This window comes from Diprion similis, chromosome 8, assembly GCF_021155765.1.
Source record: "Diprion similis isolate iyDipSimi1 chromosome 8, iyDipSimi1.1, whole genome shotgun sequence".
Lineage (NCBI taxonomy): Eukaryota > Metazoa > Arthropoda > Insecta > Hymenoptera > Diprionidae > Diprion > Diprion similis.
Window position 1 is genome coordinate 10,691,321 of NC_060112.1, and position 22,635 is coordinate 10,713,955.

The following is a 22,635-nucleotide window of genomic DNA, read 5'->3' on the forward strand; positions in this document are numbered from 1 at the left end:
GTGAAAACGGCATCACAGACAATATCGAGTTTTCGATTTAATTTTGATCGCGAAATATAACGCCAGGGATAATTATTGGGATATCAGAAAAACGAAACGGCTAAATCACTGTTCAATTCATTTAACAATTGCTATCCTGCAGCCGATCGTTCATGTTTTCTCTTTGCCTTTTTCTTCTCAATCCCAGGTACGTTCGTATGACCAATTAGCGATTGTTGCATTTGAAAAATTTGTACATCTTTGAAGAGAAAAAGACGTGTTTATCACAGTTCACTCAATACAATCGAAACATTTCCATTTTCGTGGGATAATTTTTACTGTAACGGTGAAAAAACTTTTCCAATCTGTCAAATACAAAAATCGTCGTGACTTGTGCATATCAATCGAATAGATGTAGCGATTTTTTTCCCTGTAGAGGGTTGAAAAATTGCTCGATTTAAGAAATTAATGAAATTTCTGAGGTGTTCGAGGGTCCCGGCACTTGATACAGCCTTCGGTGTGACGCAATAGAGTTGGATAAGTTTAAATCGGGGTTAACGGCGGCGGGTCTTCAGCGGGAGAAGTTGGTCCACCAGTCCTGGTTGACAGCCGCGCGAGAGGGTGGCGTTTTGGTGGTGGGGGTAGCAACCCTCGGTTCGAAAGTTCAGTTCGCGCTCAGCCTCCGACGTGCATCGACGGACGGACGTCCAGCCGGGAGGGTCGAGGGCTGTCTCTGAGGGTAAGCTTCTCGAAACTCACCCGCACTGAAGGAATGCCCCGCGGAAACACGCGTGGGAAGTTTTTCAACCCCCCCTCAGAACCGAGCGAATGGGTGCAAGAAACACCTCGACTTTAAAAGTCCCTAAACCTAGACACCATGTGCGCGTTGCGTTTTTATTCGCTTCAAAAAACACTTCTGATATTATGGAACAACCCTGAACGTGTTTATGAGGATGCACGAGACGGACGTACGGTTGGCTCGAAAATGTGTCGAATGAAAAATATGACTAAACAAAGGTTCAAAAAGTGTAACTTATCCTCGTAAAGTTCAACGTAATCAAAAGGAAAGAAAAAAAAAATCCGTGTAATGTGAAAAAAAATGTTTAAACTACCAATTTCAACTGTAAACATCCTGTTATTTACAATTATAGAGTATTGCATATTATTCTATTATTTTTTTATTTTTCTAATTATTTTACTACTTTTCTGAACAATGTATTATTTTATTCGTGAATTAATACGCTGCAAATTACCATTTATTGAGCTCGTCAATTGGTTAAAATAAAAATCCACTTAGCTTACTGATAATAAACTTGTGATTTAGCAACGGGTCCATTATTGTTATGCAGAATCCAACTTGGACGATCTACGGAAAATTCATCTACAAATAAAATGAGTTAATATTGATCAGAATCAGTAAGAAATAATAAAATAATATCATTTCTCTGACGATTGTTAACATACATCAGTGTTTACATTAGAAATTCAGGGTTTCAAATTTTGCATCTGTCAATGATTGACACTTTGTGAATCTTTGTTTTATGATGTTTTTGCTTCAAAGCTTTTATGATTGTACGTCCCACATTCTCATTCTACGGCTGTGCACTCTAACAACGCTCAGCGAATATTCCTTGGTCCTTGTTTGGAAATCGAGAATCATTGGACCTCGTTTATCAGTAGTTAGAAAAAATACTGTGTCAAATTTAAGTCCGCTTCAATTCAACTCTTGCAAAATTTGTTTAGGGTTGAATTCTCACTTTTCTAGAATGGCTGATAGGGGTAAACATCAACAAAGGTGTCCTCTTTTTAACCCTCATACTGCACACCGGCGTCAAAATGATCCCACGACGTCTTTACCGGAAATTCCATTTGAAAATCGTTCAAAGTAATCTGATTTGCTCCAAGATAAATAATGAAATATCTTTAAAATCGTTTATTCATTCTATTGCCAAAAATTTAATTTCACTCATTCGAATATATATCTTTTTTCATCGCGCAGTATTCCATATTTTTTTTCTTACACAGTTGTATCATGAAAGTTATAAAATATTGAAGTGAGTTATGATTTTTTGAGTGGTATGATTTATTTTTCGCTATTTTGTTGTTTTCTGAATTTTTTTTTCATATTAAAAATTTCAATTTGTTAAAGGTAACTGATTTGACTTGAAATATGACAGTTAAGGAGTATCCTAGAATTTTTTCAAGTTATTCAAATCAATATCTCCTTTTCAACGCAAAGATTTTTAGGTGGGGTCTCTAGCGACCCCCGTGTGATACCATTGTTAGACACAGGTGTGCAGCGTGAGGGTTAAAATTACACACAAGGTTTGCATTTGAGAAAGTGTTCGTATTTGTAAAATAACATCAAATGATATTGAATTCATCATTGAACAGTGTTATGCTACACGCCGAATATTTTTACAGTGTTAACGATGATAAAAAATTTGGTGCAAGTTCCTGAACATCAAGTTTTGCATCCAGATAAAACATTTATGGTGATGGAAACCTGTTTGAGAATCCATTAGACCGAATGGAAGTGATTTCGATGGTCACTAAATTTCAGAAAAATTTAATGAAATTTGTTCGTTTAGGACAGACTTATTTTTCAATTGTAAAAACTGTTCCAATAAACTTCTCATTAAATCGAAAATTAATTTTGGAAAATGTTTGATTATATAGTATCAGAAGATTTTCGTCACAATTCATAATTCCAATTCGAAAGACTATTTCGGAACCTTGTTTTCAATTTTCAAACTTTATTATCTGGTTAGAGAATAATTCGTTAGATTCCACATAATATGATGTTAATTTGTTCACCACGATACGGTTAGCTGTTACATTTGACATACGGACGCATTAATTGTCACTGTAAATTGTTTGTTGGCCGAGATTTACAGCATCTGTACATACACATGACTTCAGTATCATTTACAATTGATGAACCTCGCTAATGGTTGCATTTCGTAAAATTTTCTTATTCCTGATTATTTCGACTTTGAGTTCGGCGCAAATTTCTCCATGACTCTAACATATTACACTATAAATTTTGAATCTGCATATGAAAAATGACTGTCAGTCATATTGACTACAAGAATAAATAGCCATAGTTCAAACGAGATTGACTTCGAAATATCAGATCACGAGTAAATAAGACATAAGGATATTCAGAAACTGAGAAATTATCTTTGCTACGACTATCAAAGTAATATACAATAAAGCACGTTTAAACTTTCCGACGTTGCATGTACCTGCATACTACACAAGCATTATAAACTGGCAAAGTGTAATGGGTACGCAGGGAGGTATATTAGTACTCATTTTGCCGTAGCGCACACCTTTTAGGAGGCGTTAACTTTCCAGCTTATAAGTTCTTCAAACCGGGATAAAATTAGCCAAGCGACCTTACAAGAATAAAACTTGAATGAGATATCGTATCAACAGGATACCAAGGCGCATAAAAGTGTTGTGTTTTAAGAAAACCGGAAATGAGTAAGGGACAAAAACCGTTTGAAAAATATTCAGCAGTGTCAAATAAAATAGTATTTCCTACCATGTAATAGAAGTGATTCCGAGTAAATTCTAACAATATAATCAAGGATACGCCAACAATTTGAAAAATTTTTTAGAATTGTATCGTTCAAAGTTAATAAACTCCGGCTCTCTTAATTCCTATAAGTTTCCACTGAGATGATCCGATTGATTGATTGATTTATAAATTGAGCCTGATCACTGTATAAAATAAAAAAAAGTTTTTCGTCTTATTAAAATTAGATAGTTTCTCTCGAACGCATCATGAATTTGATATTGAGTGTATTCTGTAAACATTTTACACAATTTAAAATCTGTTTTTCTCGTGAAGAAAAAAAGTGTCGCAAGAACGGAGATCCGATAAAGATAAGCCACGAACTCGCCTCCTTTTCAGAGTTTTCACGGTCGAAAGCGGCGCACCTCGTGATGCAGAGTAGCAGCATGAGTATATATCTAAGCCTTATAGTCAGTAGTAAAGGCGGCGGTTCGGTCGTACGCGTCGATAGTAAGTAGAGCCACGAGCGGCGTGTCTGGCGAGCTTTTGAATGAACCCGGGATTATTAGAATTCTGATTCGATACCGGAGTTGCTGGTGGAGATGGTCGAGCGTTTAAAGTTGAGAGCCGGAAGAGAGTGAAAGTTCGTAAGCATCTCTACAAAAGCGATAAGATTATCTTCTTTTTCATCTGAGCAATGAAAAAACTTTATAAAATTCTAGCATGTACGAAAAAAAAGGATGGAATCAATTCATCTGAATGTCAGATGATTATCTTATCGATGTAGGTATGTCGATATTGAATACTTGAGATCGTCGGAAATCATCTCGAATTACTGAAATCACATAATAATGTTGAAAAAATTGTACGGCGAGCATCGGAAATCATGAAACTGTTTCACGTCGATGCTTCGTAGCTTCAAATTGTTGGTATTAATGTCAAGTGATTTCTATTGATTTCTATTAAGGCCTGATTTAATCGAAAGAATAAAATAATTAAAATAGAAAAACCTGATTTGCAATATTCCAAAAGCTTAGTATTGATAACAATAATCACACTGGACAGTCTCTCATTTGTACCAAATTTACTTGTAATTTCAACAATATTTGACTCATTATTGCAACAACGCTTGATATGATTTTTTCTCGCCGCGAAATCAATGCTAATGAATTGTAATTATGAATTTGATTTACAACTGAATGCCATGAATCCTCGCACATGCATATAATACAGCAGTGTGTTTTATTACGCAATTGCAGTATTTACGGGTCTTTCCTTGTTGTGAAATTTATAACTAGGGCGGTTGGTTAACAATTAGATTACCTCGTGGGTAATTGGATAACAAGCATTTATAACCACTGTCGTTTAAAAGCTGTAACGCAATAGCCAACAAACCGATGGTGCATTAAATTCTTTTCGAAAGCTAAAATCCTTGTTTATTATGAATCTAGTGAAATGTTGCTTACCACATTAAGCGTTTATTTGAATAAATCAACCGCAGCATTTCTATTTATAATTTAATCGTACATCTGCAGTATAATTCTAGTTTGTTTATTATTTGTACTCTGATCCCATATCGTCGGGTCCTTATGAGAATCGGAAGTAAAGGTACAAGCGTCGAATTGCAAAATATAGCTACTGCCAACCTTATTGTTTTTCGTTTGAACTTTGGCTAATTAAAGCGCGGAAGAGTTTTCGGCTCCATTACCTTGATTAATGCCATTACAATTAACGTGGTTAAAGGCCGTCGTTCTCTTCCGAGTCACTTCCGGGTTCGTATAATTTTTTATCTCATCATTATTGCTTAATTTTTACGTCTGCCTGAACAGAGGCGAACCAAACACAGCAGCGGCGCTTTAACTTCAATATGATTTTTTTTCTCTTCAGTACATAAATTAATTTAATGCGCTTTCCGCCTAAGCATCCTCAACTGCCCACGCAATTCATTAAAAAGCCCCTGTTTTTTCCTTTTTTCCTTTTCCTCGACGAATCTTTTTCTCCCCTTGGCGTCTTTGGGATCGAGTCGTGTATTTTCATTACCATAATTACCAGATTCTATACACGGTCTATATTATTACGCAAAATCAGTCATTACTGTTCGTTTTTCATTTTTGACGAACCCATTGACCACGAAATATTGTTTGAAAAATAATTATATACCCACTCGCAAAGTTGCGAGCTATGTAAATACTTCGAACCAATTTATTGTATTACACTAATTGATGGGTAATTATTTTTCTGACCAGCAAAATTACGAAGCTTCATAATTATTTTATAACGAGCGGCATTGATTCTCAGGTCACATTGTTTGGTTAACAACTTATTATCAAATTTGTTTTGACACAGTCGTACGTTAATTATTCATGAAGTTATTATATTGGTAAGCTACCAGGATGTCTTTATAAATGCAAAACTGCAAATACTGAAATTATAAACGAAACCTTAGATATCGATGCATCACTTCAAATTGCTTTAATATTGTTGAAAATCTACTAGATTTCATTCAGGAGACTTTTTTTATTTTACAAATTCACAAACATTTTGGATAAATTTTGACGAGACATTCGTTACTTACGTGCATAATTATTTGATAAGTACACAATAATGCAGAACCGTCTGATGATAAATGAAATTGATAAAAAATATCCGTTTTTGGCGAACGAATCTCCCTAACTTATGGCATACTGGAATTTAAAAATGACCTCTACTGTTTTCGTACATTCAAAATTGCGATCAGATTTTGCCTGCAATCGTGATTCGTCGTTTTTTCAAATTATTTTTCCTCGTCAAATCCGCGCTTACGTGTATAAAACTGTATACTTGAACGTACGGCATGCATGCACGCATGTTATACGTTATTATCGTTATCTCCTCGTAAAAATAGTCGTAAATATCGTGAAAGTGGGGGTATTACTGTTCAGGGATACGTGATTGGCAGGAGGAATGATATTATACGTGACTCCACGTACATCATGTTTAGGAATATAATACACCCCCGAAGGAGCCACGAATCCATGAAAGCTTGGGGCGTTATCTGGTCCCCAGCCTCTGACAATGAGTCTTGATAAAGAGGTAAACGCAAATTGTTATGTCCGCTCGTTACGGTCAGTACTGATGTCTACTCCAACGTAGCGGGTCCTTAAATTGATGTTTCATTTATGGGATCCGTCGCGACGTTATAGAAAGCACGTGCTATACGCGCTGTGGATAGTCATCGAAATAATTAACTGTAACGACACGTCGAAATTTAGGTGTAGAACTTTATTATAACGCCATCCTAAGTCATTTCAGCAATATTGAGTTATTCTAAATTTCAGTAAATTCTCCTCGAACTTTTATTTTTAGGTTGTATTATACTAACTTTGTGATTTGAAAATATGACATGTATATACTTAGCAATATTTTTTTTTCTCTGTTTGTTTTTTTAGTTACACAGTCATTTTAATTCTCGAGAGTATTGATGTGATTTGTCTCGTGAGATCTGTAAAGTTGCTCAAAGTTATTCCAAGTCATGTGTAATGAAGTTGATACATTCAATGTGATTATATGCTGCATCGCGATAGAATGATGAAAATCTGCCGTGATTAATTTGGTTTTACTAAACTTTAGTTCGACTTCTAGTCGCGTTACGACAGTTTTGAGGTGCAGTCAACTGCTAATCGCAAGGCGAATAGGCGAACTGTAACTGTCTCCATTTGTCCCAGAACTCCTAGCACAGCGTCTGAGTTTAACATGAAATAGCTGCTGATGCCTGCACGACTGTCGGACTAGACGCAAATAGCTAACTCTAATCTAAGGAGCGTATAAGGAGTAATTGCGACGAAACTGACAGTTAAGATGAGGTGATAGTACCGTTATGCTATCCGTCAGGATATATAAAAATTTTCGTTTTATTTCAATTGGTACATGGTTCAAGTGAATTCCTAACGAGAGTACGTTCCATCGTCTGTTGAAATTCAATGCGCACGCGCGCTACAATCCGACATCAGCTGTTTGTCAGGGTGACCAACCGTCATAAATGTAACCTCAAAAATTTTGACAGTTCTCGGTGTTGACTTCGACTGCCAGTGACAAGAATGAAAATTTTTTAGGTTACATTTATGACGGTTGGTCACCCTGACAAACAGCTGATGTCAGACTGTAGCGCATGCGCATTCAACTAATTGAATAAACGAGGGAACGGGTAGTCGTTAAGAATTCAATTTTTGGATGGTTACACCATGTAATATGATATTATTCGATATAATGACACTCGTGATTTCGACCAGAATTTCACTGACAATGAGGCAAAATTTCTATTTGTGGTTACGACGCAGTCCTCAAGTATTTATATTTGTTTTCTTAACTGAAAAATAGAATTCTGGATACATAACGAAAAATAGCTTTGCATAAGCTGTACGTGCGAAAAAATCTTTTTTTTTTTATAGTATTAGGGTCACCTGTAAAATATATTTTTTGGCAATTGTTGCGATAATTCGATGTCGAGGCCTTATTCAATTGAAAAAAAGTAGTAAACTAAACAAACAGAATTATCATGGCGATAATTATAAAATGTGGTATAATTGATAACTAAAATCCACACTAAATATATTGCTGCTAATATAATATTTTTCTGGTAATCCCAACAACATTTAGAACGTTTTGTTGTAACGATACCCATTTTAGTAGTTTTCCAGTAACTGTAACGAATGAATTTTTTCTCACTGCGTCGAGCACTCTGCATGGCGGATGGAAAATGGCTGCACCGTTAGCCGGGAAATAAACCGTCTCGTGGTTATAGCCTCGGTGTTCAACAAACCGGGTATGCCTGTCCCCTAGTCGGATGTACACGTATATATATGAAAACGTATATGTAACCAAAATTTTCGAGATCCTCGTAAATCCGTATATATGAGGCATTCCATCGCCAACTCGATTAACTTTTTTTTTCGCAGACATTTCTCGACGACTTGTTCATAGTTTTTGTATTTGCTGCTCCAATTTTGTCGATCTTACGAAACAAAACCTACGAATTCTGTAAAAAAATTGATCTTCCATAAAAAGGGTAAAAAAAAAGAGTTGATTTGTTATTTTGCTAACATCGACAAATCAGATGAGTCTGAATAAAATAATTCAGCCACTCCGCTCAATTAAGTGAGTTTTTAATTATATTGCGAACGATCTAATAATCAGACTTACATGTTCAAGATTTTCAACTTATTAAGAAATATTTATACAAAGAAAAAAAAAAATTCACGTTAATCCTGCTATTATAATATTATTTTTTGATAGATTTTCCAAAATCCAAAGTCCAAGTTCAAAGTTTCAAATTAGCCAATTGTTAATTTTCGTGTTTTTGAAATATTCATAGTGATGTATGTATTGTTTTCAAAACGAATTTTTACTAGTTTCTAATATGGGTTAAAACGATTCCAATAAATTGTTCGATCAAGTGTTGATTTGAACGATCTCAAACGATGATAATTAATTACTTCTGGTTCTTGAACAGAGAATACCGATTTCAAATTGCCCATTTCTACTTGACACGGAATGCACCATACTTAGATACACATATAGAAGCAGGCCGACATCTACAGGCCGAAAGCCACCTTTCCTGACCTAACCCAACCTGCGTACGATGATATCTGACGGTATGCGACGAGAAGCTGCCATAACTCAAACGTCACGTACAAGACAGTTAAAGTTTTATGTTTACATGGTATACGTATAGTATCCTGTTTCAAATTAAAAAAATATATTTTTCTCCAACCGGAAAAATATCTAAACATTAATTTCTACACCGTAGATAAAATCCTCTCGAACAGTAAAGGATTTTTTATCAAGTTTAAGTGGTCGGTTTTCTCATTTAACCATTTGTAAAAAACATACTCATGCCCATTTCAAACAATACTACACGATTATTTCGGAAAATCGATCAAGAAACTGAAATAAGATTCATTTTGAACATGTTCATTCAGGGTGTTTTGACTATGGTGTCACCTGCTCAATTAAGAAACATTTTCGAGAATTGGGATAGTTTTTTCTCAACAATAAAACTCCACATCAGTTTCAAGTTTTTCGTAAACCGACCGTGCCATTGACAGTAAATGTGCTCTGGTCTGCTAAGGTTGAATAAGTGCCGAATAGATTTTTCAGCAAATTATTTCGCTGCGAGGTGGGTTTTGAGGTTAGGTATACTTTTCAAATTGTTCAAACATTAATTCATACGATGATTCATCGATCCTATCTGACCAAAGCGCACTTCCCAACACCCGAACAACCACACAAAAAAATGAAGAGATATTGGACTCCCGTAAATACTCTTATAAAGCGGTCACGCGACCCGGTGCTCAAAACACCTTAAACAAGAAGAAGTTTCGTGGCATAAAATAAGCTAAAAAAAAAAATCTTTTCCCAACCTGAAGCAGTATAATACAGTAAATGGAAGGAAATGCCGTAGAATTGAAACCGCGTTTCGTCAGAGTTTCCGCGGTGAATTCGGAGGATGCAGCTGTTTTGGTCCATCGGGTGTGAAGCGTGGATAATCTCTGGGAGGCTGAGGCTCCAGAACGTTCACTTTGGCGTCGCGTCGGTTGGTTGGCGACTAATGTCTGTACCAGCCGCCTCTCCCTCCATTCCATAGTTAAACTTTGATCCTCGTCGATTAAACTCAGAGGGGGTTAATTTCACACGCAGATTATTCCCGTAATCATCTTCTACTGCAGACTTCTGCATTTATGATGAACCTTGAACAAAAAATATAATTTTTCAATAGAATTGAGAAATGCAGAGTATACAGTGTCAATAAACAATTATGGATCGATTAATTTCCGGTAGAAGCGAACGTTAGATAAAATTTCGATTCCTCATGGCCACCATTTCAATGCTTCCTGTAAATTTTGTATTTTTTCAATCAGCTGTTTCTAAAATCTATTTTTCTTGTACCCAAATGCTCGAGGAGGTGAAGATTCGTTGAAGTTGAAAAGCATCGTTTTATCCAGTGTAAAAATTGATCAATAAAAAAAAAAAATAATAACATCCGTTATGCCGTATCGAAATTGCGTGACGACTTCGTAGGCATTTGAAAGATACAATTTTTTTTTCCAGTAATTGTAAAGCCTTGTAACATAATGTGAATGCAAATTGTGTAGCTACCGAAACTATGTTCGAAGCCAATCACATCGCGCGAAAATTCATCTTTACTGCTGCTGCATTGACCTCATTGTCATTCTTTACCCGAGTTTGAAATTTTAAATATATATATATATACATAATATCTTATACCTTGCTGCATAGCGAGTCTCGTAAGCGCCAATAAATTTCTTATAATTTATAACGCAATAAAAGTTCACCAGCTTATTCGGTGGCTGCTCATCGCAGCGAAAATAAATGCCTCGTCTCCCTTTCCAGCCCTGCCCCTCCCGTCTCGCCCCGTCATCCCCTTCCCGGAAAACTTAACTTCTTCCCGGCTTTCTAACGCATGGCGTCAAGTTCCCTCATGTATTTAAATGAGAAAAAAAATTCATTATACCGCCTCACTAAATTATTACTTATCCCGTGACGTAAAATAATATTTATTTCCCGAAAGTAAAATTGTCAGAGTCAACAAATATGGTTAAATATTTTACTATATTCTCTCAAGGAATTCGATTTTAGATAGATGGTATTTTATCATATTACCTTCCTTTTAACTATTCTAAAATTATGTAACTATAAACAGAATAAACTGAAAAAAAAAAAAAAAAATTTTTTTTTAACAAACAAAAGACATCATTGTGAAAGGAAAAAAAAATTTGTTTCGTATAGCGGTAGATGTGTATACATACATGAATACATATATGTCTCATCGTAAAATAGATAATATTTGAATTATCACCACATTTGAGAAATATTTTTTCAAGAAATGCAGGGTTAAACAAAAGCCAAATATGAAAAAAAATCGGAAGTAACTTCCTGCAGGTCGAAATGAAAAACCTTACCGCCGATATTCAGTCGTATATGACTGTAATTACATGTCCGACATTTGTCGGTGTCCTTTTTTTTAATTTCTTCTCATTACATCAGCGTTCTGCGGGTTTGATGGTTAAAATTTTGTTCTTTTTCTCCATTCGATTGAAATTGGAGCGCTCTCGATTGTTGGCTTGGGGTGCGTGGCTGCTGTGCCTCCGGGGAATCCCCGTGGGAGAGGACCTAGTCGGTAGCACATGTGGGCTCTGTAATCAAGCCCGATTGAGAGCTTGTCGTCATGTTTCTGGCTCGGATCGCCCATCACCTGCAGGTGGATGTGTGATCGAGTTTTTCGAGATATTTCCGATTACATTTTTTTTTACATTTATCTATTCTTCGAATGCAATCGTCAGTTTCTTCCAATTCTCTAGCGAACAGATAACGCGTTTAGGATTTTTTTATTCCCTCTTTTTTTAGCTCCCTGTTCTTCTGTTTTCATAGAAAAAAAAATATTGAAGGAAGTAATAATCATCATCCCGAAAATAAAATTTTGAGTTTTCATTATGTGTTCATATTTTGAGGTCCAGAGAATCAGCTTTGAACGCTTTTTCGAAAATGAATGAAAGGATTTTTATGATTTTGGTCCTAATGGACGCGGCTCTTCTTAACTTAGAACTTATTGAATTTTGGATCTGATCACTTCAGCAGTTCCCAAGTTATTCGCATAACAAAATCGAAAAATTTCAGCCTGTGATATCTCAAAAATGGATCGACGGATTTTCATAATTTTCGGTCTCAATGGACGGGAGTTTTCTTAACTTAAGACTGACTAAATTTTGAATTTGAATTATATATTCATTGATTACAGGCCCGAAACAAGCTCAGGCTGGCTTATTAAGGTTAGCCAAATAAACCACTTGTTATTCGAACTGTACGTCTTACGTATCCGGAAATTAAGCTTTATTTGCAACTCACTATGCGGCCCACCGCAATAAAGAAGGGATCTAACATTTCCAGAGTGATTTTAGAGCTTTGCGCAGCTGGTTAAATTGAATTTTTACTGACTATGAAATTCAACTAAATGAACTGTTTTTTAGTTTGGCTTCTGGGGCGGGGACACTACCCGATAGAAAAAACTATAGGAAGTGATAAAAAAAAAAAAAAAAAAACCAGCTGAATTAAATCAGAAGCAACTGGGTCAATTGATAGAGAGCCGTGCAGAGCTTTGGATTGTCGACAGAGAATCAATATGGGAATTATTGCTCACTTTTTTTTATATCTATCCGCCCATTTTGTCCGTATTCGTTATTTAATACGCTATAACGATAATAATCGACTTTTCGATAGTTCAACTAAATTGCGAGTGCATAATTTTTTAGTGAAAAAGTGCGTTTAAGAGATCGAATTCAACCGAAAATGAATGATTTGGAATGAATATTCTTCCTAGCTCGTGATGAATAATTTAAAGTATCGACTAAATTCTCGATAATTCTAAAAACTTGTTCAAAATTTTGTTACTCAAAAAGTTTTCGATCGATAACCAAAGACTACAATTTTCTTATTTCTTGGTATTTTAATGTTCTCATATTGTATGGCACATTAACATTTTGCAACTTTAAACAGAACTACTAAATTAACTAGACGCTCATACATGTCGTCCAATTTTGTTTGGCTCACTCCGTATGTAACATCATTTCTATAATGTAATGTCTTTACTACAAATTGTAAACTCATTTTCAATGAATTTTTCAAGCTTGAGATTATATTTGTCTTATACCATTTTACTTCACAAATTTTACGATCTAAGATTTTTAATAGTTATTTTATCAGACCGCAACTTAGAATTTTCAACCAAAAATTTGTGTGATCAAAAAATTGTTAATCTGAATAGACACTCATGGATAATATTTTTTCGTACACGGTTGCAATTTCTTCTGTGAAAGACTATGAAAAAAGTTCAGCTGTCATCGAATCCTGGTTAACAACAAGTCACTTTTACTTAAGAGGAGACTTCGGAGTAATTCAAAAGTGTTCGATCTTCAAAAGAAAATTTCTATTATCTATCTAGAGCTCTGTAATCAGGTTTTTTTGAAAATTTGCTCTTAATAAGTCAAACAATTTGAAAATGATGAATATTTTTCCAATACTTCTTCGAAACATTCCTATTGCACGTTAGTTTTAATTGTCGCAGGCTAAAATCTTTTGTTAACAAACTTACCACGATAGACTAAAAATTATTGCAAGTTGATTATTTTTATTGGAGTTTTCTAAGTAACTTTATCTAAGTAAGTTTATCTCAGCTAATGGAATATATTTTTACGTCACATTTAACGAAACTTCCACCGAGGTCTCCCCTAAAAATTTGTCGGCCAATTAATTAAATCCAAGTCGTTTAAGGCCGTGATAATATTCCCAACAAAGCGGTATAATGACGAAAAAATCGGGGCTATCGGGATTCCCAGATCGATCAACGGTACAGGAATCGACGAGGGAGAATTCGGCGCTGCGACGTCAGAGCCTTCGTTCCCTGATTTACTAATTCAAAGTATTAGGGCGTAAAAGCGAACCGTTGGGCAATAAATACAGGGGCGGTAGGAGGGGATGAAGGGAGGGCGAAGCGGTTCCCCCTAAATTGTGGATTTCGACCCAACGGGGCAACCCACGTGTCTATATATAGACATCCCGCCCTTTTATTCAGGGGCGTAGAAAATCGCACCCGTGTGTGTGAGGGTGTGCAAAACCCGGCATCCGATGGTCGTCGGTCAGCCTTGCTGGGCATCGCCCATAAGCTCAACGTCCTGTGAACTAATACCGGCTAGCGTCAGCCACGCGTTAATCAATGTGACTGATCTTTTTGGTCGAATGAAAGATTTAGAGGCGCCCCGCGCTTTCCACCCCCTTACTTCTCCGCCATTTCGTTATAAAGACCCGGAACCTTGATTCGCGAGCCGCGAGCTTGCATGATTTCAATCCCCTACTCAAACAACGTATTTCGACATTCACGGCTCTTTAATCGTAAGTTTGGGATAGACAAGAAATGTAAATGGTCTTTTTTAGCTGCTTTTTTTGTGCTACCATTAATCAATTAATTTATGCAATTTGTTTAAATTCCGACAGAGCATTGCTTCTACATCGCTAAGCTCGGGAAAAGTTTATCAATATCCCGAAAATGGTCGGAAAAATGTGTAACTCCCTGCTGCCAGTAAGTATTTTGGCCATTCTAGCATTTTTGGGACAATAATGTCCGGCAAGAAATACTTTTCATCGGTCTCGAAATATTGAGGAACAAAATAAGCCGTCGGAAGACTGTTTTTAGGCAATATTCAGATCAGGGAAAGAGAACTACGTTTTGTAAGCCTCTGAATGAAACCAAACCTCTTTAAAAGTTTCTTAAATAATTAAACAATTTGACTCTCTTCGATAATTCGGGGTCGAGGTTTGCGGTCTTAAGGTCAAAATTTTCACACTCAAAATTCATAATCGAAAGTCACGGGTTTGTTTATTGCCAATTTTTTTTATGTCGGATTTTCAATACTGATGATAAATTAAGGATCGTTTCTAAGAATCGCCCGTGAGAATAATGGTGTTATAACGATGTGGCAGTAATTTATTAGGTTAATTTTTTTGCGGGCAGAAGGGTCGAGGTGCAAAGTGTCGAGGGGAATTTTTAAATCTTTTTAAAATCACCGTGTTTTCGTCGCCGCAGTTCATTATAATATATATTATGTTCATCGTGATCGGTAACATTATTTTAATGACAAGCTTGTTCAGGTTTCGAGAAGCTATCCAAACGCGGGAAATTAATTCCAATCGACTTTTGAAGCTAAAATTTTGTCACGCCTCCGCGTCATTTTGCCATTAATTATATTCTATTAAAAATTTTACTCCGAATAGAAGCGATTCAGTCAAAGGTGAAGGATAAAATTCGTATTAATTATGTCGATAAGCTTATGCGATAGAAATCAGAAAGATCCAATAAAAGTTTTCAATTTTTTCATCGGAATTTCTTAATTATGTTTGAAAATCGCATTTTCTTTACTGAGTGAAATGAATTCTCGTAGAGTTTCATTGAAATTTTCAAAGTGTCAAAATACGCCACGTATTATAAGAGTAACCCTCAAGTTTCTTGTTTCTCAAAACAGCGGGAATAAATAAAATAGAGACGTATTCTAAAAAAATTAAAGCTTCAGACAAAACACTTGAGGATTCTACGGCCATCTTGGACAGAAAAAAAACTTGAATTGAGTATAATTTTGTGCAAGTAATTAATAAAAATGAATCGCATAAGTATGGCGAAATCAAAGAATTACCGTAAATGTTATAAACAAGTCAAGCAAGGAATACCTACGCAGAGAAAAACATTTTTTCGAACGTAATTATTTGGTTTGATGAGATTGTTTATTGGTATTTGCCTCAAAGAAATTTTATTTTATTAAAAGTAATGAATTAATTGATTCCAACAAACACCAAATCATTTGTCAAAATTCATTCAAATATATTAGCTCACAAAGGCAATAAAATTTGCTTTAATTTGGAGATATTATTCGCCGTTCACAGTACAGATGTAATTACTGACCTTTTGAGGTCGAGGAAATTAGTTATTCCAAACAAATAAATCCCACAGAATTGTTTTAAATCAAAGAATCGTCGTATAAAAAATATAAAGATTGGACATATTCATAACCTGAAGCTGTGCTTGCAATATGTAAACAGTTACTTGATAGCACAGACGTGATTTTTGAGCCTCTAACTTTAGCAGTGTTATCTTTGTAATAACAATCAGATGTTTAACAATGTTCACAGGTTTTTCACCGTGGATTATTTTCGGAGTTATAGACGTCGCGATATCGCGTTTAGTTTCATCGAGACGAACAGCAAGTGCATCTTCTTTCACCGGAGGCAATCTTGACATGCGGTAAGTTTTATTGACTTCAGAAGATCAGTTTCAGTGATAAGCAAGTTATGAATTCACATCCAGAAAACACGGTAGTTTTATGATTCTTAGAATTCTCACATATCGTACAGATAAATTAACGTATATTATTTAATAGGATGGTAAAATTAGATGTTAAGATTCTGAATTCCTCTCGCATCTTTTCCTCCAGACTTGTTTTATCTTATTTTTTTCCCTATTACCGGCTAGGCAAGCCAGCGACGTTTCCCTTGGAAAATCTAATTTCCCTGTCAAGTACTTTGAGGGGTTGGATGGGTGAGCGAAGAGCAGCAGGCAGGTGGGTGGTCGGTTTGACGGTGTAAATATTTAAGCAGCAAATCTACTATGGGACGAAGCCGACTTGGAAGGCAAAATGAAATTAAAAAATATGTGTCAAAATCGTAGAAATGACGAAATTTTTTTTGCAGCAAATTAAAATGAAGTTTAAAACAAATGAATGCGTTGCACAATTGTGGCTATATATAATTTAGCATCAGTCAATGATTCTTATTTATTTGACGTTTACGCACACCGTGACAGAGTTAAACGAAATAAGAAGAGTGGTCCGACATATTTACTCTCGTTAGGATCAAATATCGATTGATTTATGAGAATGATTGAGTTAAGCGATGATCGAGTAATAACAATTAGCTGAAGAGCTACAGTTGAAAAATATTCCTCTTACTTTTTAACAACTAGCCATTAATTACGTGCCTATCTATAGATGTATTAAAAAAATTATGGGTAGAATTTTGATTGAGTCAATGTGAACGAATGAAAAATTACTCAATAAAACTGATCAATGATTGTAGGCAGATGAATGATTAATTACGAAAATCAATACATTGAAATGAAATGATAATTATTTGCTTTTGATTCGTATATTTCAAAAATTCTATCAATATATATCGACTGGAAATTTTCCCTAATTTTTTACGGATAGTTTGAAAATCTCAAAATTATTATACATGCAATAGTTACTTTAACCCAAGTGTTTCTTGGATCGGGCAACGGTTGCATTTTTCCCAACTGATCTGCTATATATTTTGATGTCGTTGCCGAGCTGCTGCCGCCTCTCGTATCATATCAGGTAAGAGGGTGGAAAAATTGCAACGTCATCGCCTTATATCTCTGTGGGCGGAAATTCTCTTAGGTCTTAAGGATTTCATGCCAGGGTTTACAGAACGCTAGGTAGAGGGATTTAATTCTAATGTGTTAATTAATTTATACACCTTGTATAAAGCTCGCGAATTTTTAATGAAAAATGTGGTTATTCATTTTGTACGAGGCAGAATGTGAAATCTTCGAATACTAATTTTTGTCCAACGTTGGACTCTTTTTTATAAGCCAGTAATTGTCTATTTTGGAAATCATTGGTTTCACACCTCGTGAATCAACTTGGAATATCAAGTTGACGTAGAAAATCTGAAAAAAATGTAATCAAAATATATTGATTAGAAATGACATTTGCTCACTAAATTCTGAAGAACGAAAATTTATTCGACGAATAATTTGTGTAAAAATGATTTTTCTGATAAGAATTTGATGACGTGAAATGAGGGCTTGAAAAATTTGAGGTTCGCAATGTCGATGGAATAATTATCTTTGATGATATTTTTTAGGAGGGTTCAATTCTTGCTTTGGCGAAGAATTAACATCGCCCCCGCTAGAACACACTTCTAATTACATTTTGGCTCTACACTGATTTCCGTCACGTGTTGGATAACGAATGTTGATTTATGCTGAATAATATAACAGCTAGAGTAACTGAAGTATAATTTCACCTTCAAGGTTGAACGATCTCTACCGTCTGATTGTGAATCAAGATTAGGAAAATTCAGAATGACCAGGATTCCGAACGTAAAAATATCGAAAAACCTTTACAAAGAAAAATCAAAGCGGTAAAATTTCCTATCTTTAAGATTTAAAAATTGCCTCATTTTGGCACTTTTGGAACTTTGACTTGTCGAAAACGTGATTTTTTCAATTCAAGTTCCACCACCAAAAAATTCGGAATTTGGCATTTTCGTAACTTGCCAAATTTGGAATTTCAACGCCTCACCTTCGTGTCCGTATCCAGCGTGTATGAAATATTTGTGAAATCTCTCCGCTAGATACTGGGTTGCAGAGGAGCTCGCGTCCATTGTAAAATAATACAAAGGCAAGTACAAACATAAGTGTCGCGTGTCTGTTCAAATACATTCGTCTCTCACCCCTTTCCCCTTCCCTCTTTCCCCTCATCACGGCTGCACATCCTCGACTCTCGGCGCCGCGCGTCGGGGGCTGGAGAACCACTCGAGCTCCGTTGCATAATATAACACACAAGGGTGGAAAGGAGGAAAGGAGGAAAGGTGGAAGGGCGTGTTTTGAGCGAATGTGGCACAGGAACGCACGTGCGCTTCCATCGTTTCCTGAAAAATCTAAACTCCTCGCGGCCTAGCAGGCGGGAATTCTGCATTATGCAGTCACATATCCGCGTGCCCTGGGATTATTCAGCTTTTTACAAGTCGAGTCTTATACATACATCCGGCGGACATGAATGGCGAGGGATGGGGAGGGGGAGGGGGGAGGAGGGTAAACCCCTTCCCCATTCCCTTGGAGGACGATTCTGCAATCGTCCGTTGATTCTGCGTAGAGTTATGCAATGCACTTACGCAATGCACTTGCCTTGCGCTGTACCTCGGGGATCAAGTTCCTTTGCTTATTCATCCGTGATTCCGATGTGAAGAGTGAAACGACACTGTTCGACTGATCGTTGCTCGCGAATTAATGCACGGTTCTTCCACCTGTTGGCCTGTAGGCGCAGCGCAAAACTGCATCGGGCTTATATTTTTGTCACAATAATGGGAGAGTCTGTGTAATCTGTTCATACTGTATGTGTATAAGGAATTGAGAATGGGGGCGGGGTTGAAATTCCGAATTTGAAAAGTTCCGGAATGCCCAGATTCTGAATTTTTTTTTGGCGAAAGTTAATGTAAAGAAGCTGGACTTTCACGAAACAACAAAGTTTTGAATGGTTCGAAAGCCGACGCTCAAAGTTCCGAAAGTGCAAAGTTCTGAAAAGGGGTAACTACGACAAGTCGAATTTCCAAAAGCGCGAAGATGAGAAAATTAAAAAATCTGAAGCATCGAAATCCTGAATGATCGAGAAAATTTTCAGTCCTGTCAATTTATGGTTTGGTGAAGTTTCACCAGTTTTCAGGAATCCTGGTCATTCCGATCTTCGGTTTTCTGAATGTGAGATAATTTTAAATTTCGGAATTTTACTGTATCGGAATTTTATTTTTCGGAATCTTACTTCATCGGGATTTTACTTTTCAATAGTCCTCCATAATTTAGGTGTGTGAATTTTTTTTTTCAATGTCAAGGAAACAGTCTTTCTACAAACCCAAACTCCACCGAGTCTTTTTGGAAATTTTTCAACTTAAACTTGTATTCTTTATTCATCCACAAGGTTTTACACTTACTTTTTTCAGCTTAAAAACAGACGAATTTGGAAAATTATCATTCGCAGTCTTCTCTTTTTGCTCTTTTCACGATACTCACTGAACATCTGTACGATTAATTTCGTACATCATAATGTGAGGTATGGAATACGAGTAACAGACGATAACGCGGAAATTGGGGCAAGTCGTTACATAATTAAAAACCTGGATTACTGCCACAAGGGGGTATCTGAAAATTCCCCACCGCGAAGCCTCCATTAGGCAAAAATTTTCGGGCTAGCTCAAAGCGCTCGAGGCAACGGCAGCGGGCCAGCATCACTTTTAGCAGGATGATGCTTGAGAGGTGTTCAATTTTTCAGTGCAGCTCTTGCGGTGCCTGCAGAGTTATGGTCAGCAGTCAAAAGGTAGTGGGGTGAAAACGAAAAAAAAAAGAGAAGGAAAGAAACGAACGCTCACGAAGAATAAAATGAATAAAACAGAGGCTGGAATACCACACTGGCTACACTCATAAATCGGGCAAGAATGTGGAATGTATTTTTGAAAATGATATTATAACTTCACGTATTATGATTTCACTCGCACTATAAAAAGTTTCAAATAACTTTTGGATCATGGAAATTGTCACCAATAAAAAATATTTATCTAGATTATAGTTAACGTGCAAAAATTTTTACGCAATGATGCGGAATTTTTTTAAATTATATAGAACGCTTTTCAAAGTTAAAATCTCAAAATAAGGATGAAAGTAATTATCTTTCAGTCTTCCGATCGTTGACTATTTACAAACGAACTTCTCACATCAATAGCAGCTGTTTAAAATGAACTGAAAATCAAGGATGCATGAAGCAAAGATCGTCGACGAAAAGACGAATCGTTAATTAAATGACTCGAACAATGTCTCATATTCGCGCCAAAAATCTTCAACCAGAAGGGTGGAGCTAATTTTTAGCAGTCGAATCTTACTTCGCCAGCCGCGATAATTTGAGTTGTACAGGTTATGCTTTTTCCACTCGGAGAAAAGTTGCGGCCGGCAATGGAATTACGGGAAAAGAAGATCGATCGAAGAATCGGCGCCATCGGCAAGGACGAGAAGCGAAAACGACCAATCAAATTAGGAGGGGGGGAATTGATTAATGATTAGTCGATCGATCGACCAGTTTCGCATTTCGCTGTGGGGTAAATCCGTTACCGCGAAATCGTGTTTAAGTTTGTGCGGTAATTGGGTTACTACTTACCTGATGCTTCGCTGTTAAGTTTCTGCCGGCAAATCCACCTTCCTCTTAGCCTGCGCTCCGCAGGTCCGTCTGCATTCCTAACTCGATTGCTCACCCTTGTTTTTCCACCTTAGCAATGTTACACGCAGTTCCATCCAGCCATAACTGCCCCCAGTCACTTCCTATTTCTCTGCAGCGAGCCAAGCCGTGATTCTGAAAATTGAATCATTTTCACTTTTCCTATTCACTTAATAATCAAGACATTTATTCACGGAGAAAACATTCTGCCTGTCTTGTTTCAAAAGATTAATCAAACGACGATTAATCAACAGTTGTCGACGCAAAGTAATAAAAATGTGAAATTTATATTAAATATAGGCAAAATAGTCGAGGTAACAATAATAAACTTTGAAAGATACAATGTATTACGAATTTTTAATTCGTTTCTATTAAAAAATATCGTTTCAATTGAATTCTTGAATTGGATTGACATCACTCACAGCATTTGTATCTCTATCTCATGATTCATTTCTGTGCCGACATTCACTTGTCCAAAAAAAAAAAGAAAAAAAAAATTGAGGCTGTATCAAAATTCGCAAGAAATCTTTGACTGTAAAATAAAGTGAAAAATCCACGAATCGATACAAATAAATGAATCAATATTTCCGTGACAACGAAAGAACCAAAAACTGGCGAACATTTAAACGTTTACAAAAAAGCAGCTATATTTCTTTATCGATGTCGTTAGACGATCGAATTTTTGTTCTGGGTGTGTCGAATCAGCTGATATTGAAACGTCATGTACAAAGGATCGAATTCGCGGGACATTTATCAGCGTCGTTTCGAAAGTCACGAATAGGTATAATCGACGATGAACGGCTACGATACGTGCCGAACAATCTAATCCTCGAAAAGTTTGGAGAGCTTTTTTGTCCCACTGTGGTTAAAAGGAGCAGCGCTTTATACTCGGTTCTCAGTGCCGTAATAATCCCCTGAGCCAACATTCAGGGAAATAAAAAGAGAGAAAGAGAGAGAGGGGAAAAATGCTCCGCAGGATTATCGTCGGCAGAAACGAACCGTCGTGCGTAATCGCAAATGCGGCCGGATATTGGCCGGATGCAAGGACCGCTGACCCTTCTGGCCCAAGGGTGAAACAATGCTCTTACGCATCGCCGTTTCTCTTGCTCTTTGTCCGGTCCTTCTCCACCCTTATTCTACGTCCACACAACTCCAACTGGAAAACGCTGATTACGACTTATCTATAAACTCCGGTGGCAGACTTTGTATGTGGACCGATACAACAACTTTTCGTTAAAACCACGGGATATACTTCAACATGTCTAATTTATCAGATGAAAATATGAAAACAATTTATTTCAATCCCCTAAGCACATACAGTGTTTGTTGGGTAGTTCGCAAAGATCAACCTCAAAATGGATTTGCATAAAAATTATTTTACACGAAGAACATATTAGGGTTCTTTCCAACAACAGGATATGCTTAAAACCCGAAAACAAAAGTCAGATTCAAAAACGTGATAAAATTAACGAGTTTCTGGTAAATGGTCACGCTGACATGCCTAAAAATTGGAGAATATTTGTATCTTAGTGTAAA

General features: G+C 36.4%; 1 protein-coding gene across 5 annotated transcripts in view; it reads left to right on the forward strand.

Moving 5' to 3' along the window:
- The first annotated feature begins 647 nt into the window (after positions 1-647).
- The window catches only part of LOC124409185 (Down syndrome cell adhesion molecule-like protein Dscam2), a 167,103-nt gene continuing 145,115 nt past the window's right edge, over positions 648-22,635 (forward strand). For all 5 annotated transcript variants that reach the window (XR_006929497.1, XM_046886621.1, XM_046886620.1 and 2 more), the window contains exons 1-2: positions 648-718; positions 16,232-16,343. The gene's annotated coding sequence lies outside the window, so the exon portion shown is untranslated. The remainder of the gene's footprint in view (positions 719-16,231; positions 16,344-22,635) is intronic.